General features: G+C 41.9%; 1 protein-coding gene across 1 annotated transcript in view; it reads right to left on the bottom strand.

The window, feature by feature from the left end:
* sipa1l1 (signal-induced proliferation-associated 1 like 1) overlaps window positions 1-8,389 on the bottom strand; it is a 70,549-nt gene that overhangs the window by 61,606 nt on the left and 554 nt on the right.

Raw genomic sequence — 8,389 nt, 5'->3', positions numbered from 1 at the left:
GGCCCTTAGCAAAGGGCCCCGGACCCCGTACTCCCGGAGCACCCCCTACAGGGCGCTGCAATAGACACGGTTGTATGCCTTCTCCAGATCCACGCAACACATGTGGACTGGTTGGGCAAACTCCCATGAACCCTCCGCCACCCTGAAGAGGGTATAGAGCTGGTCCAGTGTTCCACGGCCAGGACGAAAACCGCATTGTTCCTCCTGAATCCGAGGTTCGACTATCGGTCGAATTCTCCTCTCCAGTACCCTGGCATAGACTTTCTCGGGAAGGCTGAGGAGTGTGATCCCCCTATAGTTTGAACACACCCTCCGGTCCCCCTTCTTAAAAAGAGGGACCACCACCCTGGTCTGCCAGTCCAGAGGCACTGTCCCCGACCGCCATGCGACGTTGCAGAGGCGTGTCAGCCAAGACAGCCCAACAACATCCAGAGACTTAAGGTAGTCAGGGCGGATCTCATCCACCCCCGGTGCCTTGCCACAGAGAAGCTTCTTGACTACCTCAGTGACTTCAGCTTGGGTGATGGACGAGTCCACGTCTGAGCCCTCAGCCTCTGCTTCCTCATCGGAAGACATTGTGCCATATTCATCTAACAGTGATGAACAATGACCTGGATGTGTCTTCCATAAATCCCCTGCCTCTGTTTCCCCTCCAGACTGAATTTTCCTTTTTATTTCAAGATCCTTTGATCCAGTCATACTAATCCTGCATGAATACAATAATCAATAACTCTAATGGATGGTCTTAACTTTGGTACAGTCTCCTTTTTCCACTGATATGAGAGTAAGAACAGTAAGTATAGATTATTTGGGCTTCATCACAAACATAGCTAAGTCTAAAGGGTATGCATAAGATAAAAGCAGAACTGTGAGCACTATGTAATTGACCGTGTTTTGATTTTACAGATTTTACCCAAGTAATTCAGGCATCAAATCGAGTAGCTTCTCACACCATCAGAATGCTTGGATGCCGACACAGTCCCGTGAGGATGGGTCACATGTTCCAGGGGAATATGTGTGACAATGCATTAGCCATGTTCCTTGGTGACTGAACTGTCATGGACAGCACATTAGCCAGTACAAAGTAGATTTGGTAAACAGGACGTTTCCAGAATATTCTTTGGGACAATCATGAAGTTCATCAGCAGCCAGCCTGTGGAATATAAACAACTTTCTATGGGTATAGGTACAGCAGCTAAACCGTATGAAATGACATGGTTTTCTGAATGAATTGGTTAAAAAACATTGTCTGATTTTCATCTAATTCATACTGCAAGTATAGAGAAACAAAATAACACACAAACAATAATAATCTTTCAAGTCTTTATGCAACACAGACATTGAAGATTCACAGTGCTGGTTGAAAAGGCGAGGAGAGGGAGGGAGACTCTGAAACTGAGAAAGTATCATCATTGCTGAGAGCAAGATTGTGGTACTGGTACTACTTCACAAATCAGTTTAGGATTTCAGAACAGATTTTCATCTTTTATCACACCAACTTCAGTTCTGCAAACTCAAGGCAAAGTTTTGTTTTCTATTCAAGTGTGAATACTGCCCTTTGCTAAAGTGGTGTATCGGCACCTTATCAAACACAGGGGCAGACAGACTGTCTCAAGTCTCCGCAGATAAGACTGCTGCGGTTCTTGCTTCCAACACTGGTTTACTAAGAGCCAGGTTATGCTAGAAAAGAGCTAGTTTCCAGAGTATGTTGTGCATCAACATCTGAACGTAAAAAGCCACAAAGGCAGGGTGAAAAGCCCGTCTTCAGAGACAGAGGAGAGACATGAACAGAAAATAATAAATTCATTCAATCACTTTATAAAGGTGAATGAGCTCAAACTGCCAAAAATGTATTTTACTAAAGCCAATATCCTTGAGCTGTACAAAAAAAGTCAACCTGGTTCCAAACTGACAGTAGTCCAATCCTGACTGAGCTATGCGATTTCCTGACAAATAATTTGCATAAGTTTCAGGTTGCAGCCACACACACACACTCTAATTTTCACAAAATGGCACCAGAGCGACAGCAGCAATTAACAAATCCGACAGGGTCAGGACAGCATTTCTATTACTAATACCAGCCCAGACAGCCAACAGGAGCGACATCCTTTTAGTCATCCACCAAGACAGAAATTTGAGAGCTCTGTCTGCTTGAAAACAGATGGTAAGGCAGTTGGTGGGAATTTCAGTAATGTTTCCATACATGTTTGGGGATAAGATTTATTGTCCTTGAGCTCAGTTCCATTCTTATGGTGTTATCACTGAGTCAAAGGCTTGAAAACATCTTGAGAGAATAATCAGTTTCACACACGAACCCGTTTTTGATGCAGGATAATGAACACGTTACATCTGCACTTGACAATTCATACCACACAGCCACTATGTTATGGCTGTTGAATGCAGTTTTAAACAGATCCCGACTAAATAACACAATCATACTTGACCTTGTCTGAAAATATCAGCTAGATAGAGCTGTTGGCTTGACACTCGTAGCTAGACATCAGCAACACGAAGCTATGTCAACCCTACGTATGACACCAAAGCTGAGTAGTGTCAAACCTACATTAAATCGTGGTCAGCAGAAGGATCACAAAGACAGGTAGAGTATGTGACCCATATTCAAACACTAGTTCATCATGGATGCGTCTCGTGCATCAGCTTGAAAAGGTCAAAATGAATGAATAAATACAAATAGGATAAACTGTTCAACCATATATTAAGGTTGCACGATTAGTGTGAATCACGACCTTCTCATTTAGGATTGAATCACAATCTCCTCACACGATTCTGGACCAATATCTATTGCATACAGCTCACCTATAGACAGACGTAGCTAATGGCCCAAACACCAAATCTTCATCCAATTTTTACAGGGAGGCTGCTTTCACAAGCTTGTCTGTAGTTATGCACATTAACTTTTCCTTCTCCAAACGCAAACTGGTAAGACCCACCTTCACTCCATGGAATTATGAGGGGGGTTTTGTATTCAAAACTTAATCATTATGTGTTTTGTGGTTTCAAATAGTTGTGCAAATTCATTATGTTACATAGATGTCTGAATCCAGATTGAAAAATGATTATTTGTGCAGCCCTATCAGATGTGCCGTCTGGCAAAAGATTCCAACTTGTTTAATTAGTAATTATAGAAACATGTGGTTTACAGCAAAAGATTAGGCTACATGCAGTAATGCATTCTACTGTTGGTTAAAAAAAAAGAAGGTATAATATCTCTTTAGGTCCAGCTATATCAACCTGCTGTAGATTTAATGTTCTTTACAATCTGCTGCTGGCTTAAAATCTAAATTTACTGGCACTGGTCAGCCAAATTTTTCCAGCACTTCTAAAATACTAGTACTACTGTTTACTCCCCACGAAAATAGACATATTGCATGATCTTTCTCTCATTTGTTTAGGTTGTAATAATATGCTTTTGTCAGATATTAACTGTCCACCTTGGCTTACACTGTTACAATTATTATTCCTAGCTAATGCTCACCACATTTAGCACTGTTCCCATAAAATCTAAGCTGTTGTCTCTCAGGGCTCTCCATCTGTACAATATGTTCCTTCTGTTTACTTTCGCATGGATTAGCCTGCCTAGTCATTGTTTCATGAGGTTTTTAGAGATTTTTTTTTTTTGTTCATCTGTCACAACTGAAATCTGAGCCTTTTTTTTTGTCCACACTGCTTTTATAAGCTATAATCCACTCATGCAGCCCTAATTAAGAAGCTTTTCCCCCAGACAGAGAGGAGAAAATGGAGAAAAAGAAAGTGATTCAAGGAATATTTAGCTCATAAGTCTCCTCACCTCGGGTGCAATAGCTAAAATTAACTGCTTCTCCTTGTGCTCGCTCTTTTATTCCCTTGCTGCTGTGAAAGGCCCTGACATATCCCGCAGAAAGCCTCAACAGGGTTTCCGATTTATCCTCTGCAGTAGAGCATGGATCAAAAGAGATATGCAATTTCACATATCAGAGGAAACACCGCAAGGGCTGTTTGTTAAGTGAAAACAATATGCTGGCTTGCACTTCAAATGTGTCAGAGCACACAAACCTAGGCTTTCTAACAAAGCCGAGCTCAAGTCTTCAGGGACACCGTTTTTCTGTTTACTGTATAAAATGTTTAAAAATACTTCCTGGATTTCACTGCCTCAGCAAACTGGCCTTGCCCAATTACCCACTGAATGAATAGCATGGTTACAAGTTCATCTGGCTGGATTATCATTCAAGACAGGTGGCTGTAGGACATTCACACACAGCCAATAATGAGAATCAGTTCTGTGGCAAAACGGACTGGTAACTTGGTGTCAGTGATCTTTGTATGATACTATGATCTCAAAATGGTTTGTTTTTTTCCATTCATTCTGCAATTCAATACTAAACTAAGAAACTAGTATAGGTTTAGTTTAATGGGAAAAAAAAAATCAGCAATAATGCCTTTAGAAAGACAGCTAAACTGACATCCTTCTAAACTGATACAAGTTGAATTAAAGTATCAAGGTTGTGAGTGTGAGGCTTTTCATTCACTTGTTTATGGCTGCCTGTGAGCCAGAACCTCTGTAGAATGATACCATCACTGAAAGAGGTGCTAGGAATCTTGTTCGAGAACTGCGTAAGAATCCAAAACAAACAGCAGGGGACCTCTCCGCAGTCAAAGTAGTCTGCACAAGTCTGGACTGTTTGAGAGAAAACCACGCAGGAAACCATTGCTTACTTCTAGCCTTAAGGCAGCACGTTTGGAGTGAAAGAGGAGAGAAAGATTATGTGGCCTGAAGAGACCAAAGCTGAATTATTTGGTCATAATTCACACAGGTAAGTGTGGCAAGAAAAAAACTCTCTATGGAGCCCTGCATAAAGTGGGAGGAGGAATGATGGCAGCTTAATATCAGAAGATTTGAAAGCAGAGGCTCCTACAATCAGCCCATCAATCCATCCATTAACTATACCTCTTATCCTAACAAGGGTCGCAGGGGGGGTAGAGCCAATCCCAGCTGACACTGGTACACCCTGGACAGGTCGCCAGTCTATCACAGCCACACCATCAGTCAAAAGGCTAAAAATGAAGAGGCAGTGGATCCTTCAAAAGGACAGTGATGCAAAGCACAGAGCAAAGTCAACTCAGGAGTGGTTTAAAATTATAAGGTGAATGTTTTACCATGGCTTAAATATCATTGAAAACCTGTGGATTGATTTTAAGAGGGCTGTACATAGCAGACAGCCAAGCAATCTGGTAGACCTGGAACAAGTATGCCATGAAGAATGGGCTAAAATTACACCTAAAAGTATACAAACGCTGCTCAGAGGGTGCCACAAGAGGTTCGAGGAGGTTAGAGAGAGGACCTAGAAACTTTTGCACTGCTGTGGCTCAGGAGGTAAAGCGGGTCATCTCCCAACTGAAAGATTAGCGGTTCGATTCCCGGCTTGCCCAGTCCACATGTCGGGGTGTTGCTCCCAGAGATGGCACTGGTGTGTGAATGTGTGAGTGTGAATGGCCAAATAGTGTGAAAGTGCTTTTCAGTGGGCTGCAATGCATAGAAAAGCGCTATATGAGAACAAGACCATTTACCTTACAAGTTTCATTATTTTACTATAACTTTCTTTTTATGTGTATTAAATATTATGTTGATGAGGGAAAAAAAAAACTTTATTTTACTCTTATTGCCATTTTAAAGTAATTAATGCAAATGTTTGCACTCAACTGCAGGTGTGCATTTACCCTCAGTTTATCTGTTTTCAACATGTCTTCATTACAAGCAACCGCCACTTTGTTCACAGGAAAGTCACTATCTGATCCATGACACCAGACTCCATTACATCATCAGACATTTCCCCCCTGTAACCTACTCCTGTCAGACCTTACAAAGTTAACATATCTTGTCTGCAGTGTGAATAATGCCTATAATGGAAAGTGCTAATTAGCTAGCATAGTATCATACAACCACCCTGGAGTGATTCCACTGTTGCAATTACTAATGCATTTAACACAACACTCTTAAAATAGGTGTTATTATGTTCAGGTTATGATACAAATATGCACAGCATTTGAGCAAGAAAGATGTCTTTAAATTTGATGGAAAAAAAATTTGCCAGGGTCAAGCAGTTTCATAAAGCAGCTGTGTGATCTATTCACTGTTAAAGAATATTTCTTGCTCTGTATTTCTCAAGAGACAGCCCACCCCAAATCCTTAGAACTCACATTCCGATCTCCAGCATGCAGAGAGACAGCAAAAAAGGGGAAGGAGACAGAAACATAAAAGGAAATGAAAAATGAAGGAAAAAATACAAAGGAGAGGGGTTGAAAGAAAGAGAGAAGCAGCATTAAGGTTAGTGATGTGGACAGAAATGATGAGAATGTCAGTCCTGGCATGCCTTCAACAACAGGAAGGAAGCAAGACAAGAGGAAAAGGCACTGTCACTGATGGGAGAAGGGAGGAGGGAATCGTGGGAGGTGGAAAGTGAAGAATTAGCAGCAGGAGGGGAGAACAAAGCAGAGATGCAACAAAGTCGTTGGGGAAGGAAGAGAGGCATAATGTCGCTTATATGGGAGGTCGTAACCAGGTAAGACCTCGTCTGTCACTGATACACTTCATGTAGACAGTGAAAATGCAAGCTGGCCAGCACGGAGACTGAAATGCCCTCTTTTTCCTGATTTTGCATTTGCCAGATTTCTCTCTGTGTGCACTGCCAAAAATCTTGCCGGTCCCAGACAGGCCTAGGCTACACATTAAAGGATTTTTGAAGCGTGACCACATCCCAATCACAGTGTATCTGATACAAATTTCTACCTAGAGATTTTTTGTTTGCAACCAGTAAATAAGGTCCTGGGTAATTCTTCATTTGAAACTCTCAATAGGACCTGCTAGTGTGATTACAATGAAGAAATGTGAAGCATTCCTAAAGACAAGTTTCTACCAAATCCATCTGACTAATCCAGGAAAACCTAGAGAAATGTTTCAGCTGCTCTACATCACACAAGGCCTTTGATAACCTTTTAGCTGCTCATCAGCAACACTGACATTTTTCTTTTTCCCACCTCCCCTTTAATTCGACAGCTACGTGTTACAGAACATGTGCGCCTCCATCTACACACTCGATTTCCACAGCCTACTTACTAGTGTAAATGCGGCACAGCCTCCAGATCTGTTCATCCTTGGCATTCACAGGCACCGACATAGAAGGGGTGACGCCATGAGATGTTCCACTGCTAATACATGATTTTGGGGGGTTGGGGGTTGTTGCAGCAGCAGCTGCATCAGCCAAAGCAAAGCAGACAAAGTAGTTGAAACGCCATCTCGGAGGGCATTTATTTCTAATGCTGCTGTTGTGTTAGAGGTTGAGAATTTGACCCTCCCTGGTCACCTGATGAATAGAAATGGGATCTCTTTGACGTGTCCATTTAGGACTGTCAAAAAAGGAAGCACAGTGTTTATGCGTGTGTGTATATGCCCCCTGGAGGACAGATGCTGGTAGGCTGTGGGCAGACTCCACAGGTGGAGATGGCATCACTAACTGAATATAGAGCAGCTACAGGGGTCCATTACAAAAAACATCCCTCTCAAGGTGTTATTAGGGTAGAAGGGAGCTCAGGCACAAGCACTTGGGTATACACTTGCATATAATCCAACTTCAGGGAGTGCTGGGAGTTGTCCTAATCAACCTAGAGTGTTATTGGTTTTACTTAAATAATACAGTTTGCTCATTCTGCTGTTAAATTACTTGATGATCAAAGTATTCATGACACTGTATTTAAATGTGGCAGTGTCATAATATATTCAAACCTGACTAGACTCCAGAAACGGCCATTTTGATTAATGAGACTGGTTTTGACTGGTTTAGTTTGACGTTTGACTACCTGCAAACTCCTATGTGTGCACTGTTCACTTAAGCACCAGAACCAAGGTTTTAAGACAAAGAAGTCAAAACTTTAACTGCAAAAACCAACACATGGTCGCACCTCCATGAACGATTTCTAAGAATCCACACCTTGCAGAGCTTCTGGTGAAGTATTACAAATATCCAAACAACCCCTGGAAACGACAACAATGCCTTACCACAAAATGCACTCAAAGCCTCATCAGGAAAGATAGGCTTCAGGAGAAATATGACAAGATTAATACATTCTGCATTGATCACAGGAAAAAGATGGACAGTGGGGTCGAGGCGGAGAGGAAACCCACAAAAACGGTAGCAACTAGCCATCCCAAATTACAAAGCAGCCAGGGGAGGAACGGAACTAAACAACAATTACCTTTATCTGACGGTCATTTTGCAAGGTTTCCTGTTTCTGACGCTGAATCGTGTTATGGAGAACCACCAAGAACAAATTATCAGCTGAATGGTGGCTAAACAAAATGAAATGTTTAGATAACGACAGTGATTGATAAGAAAGA

The sequence above is a fragment of the Monopterus albus genome, unplaced genomic scaffold (genome assembly GCF_001952655.1).
Source record: "Monopterus albus unplaced genomic scaffold, M_albus_1.0 scaffold63.1, whole genome shotgun sequence".
Taxonomy (NCBI): domain Eukaryota; kingdom Metazoa; phylum Chordata; class Actinopteri; order Synbranchiformes; family Synbranchidae; genus Monopterus; species Monopterus albus.
Note: the sequence above shows the minus strand (reverse complement) of the source record. Positions and strands in the feature narration are given on the sequence as shown.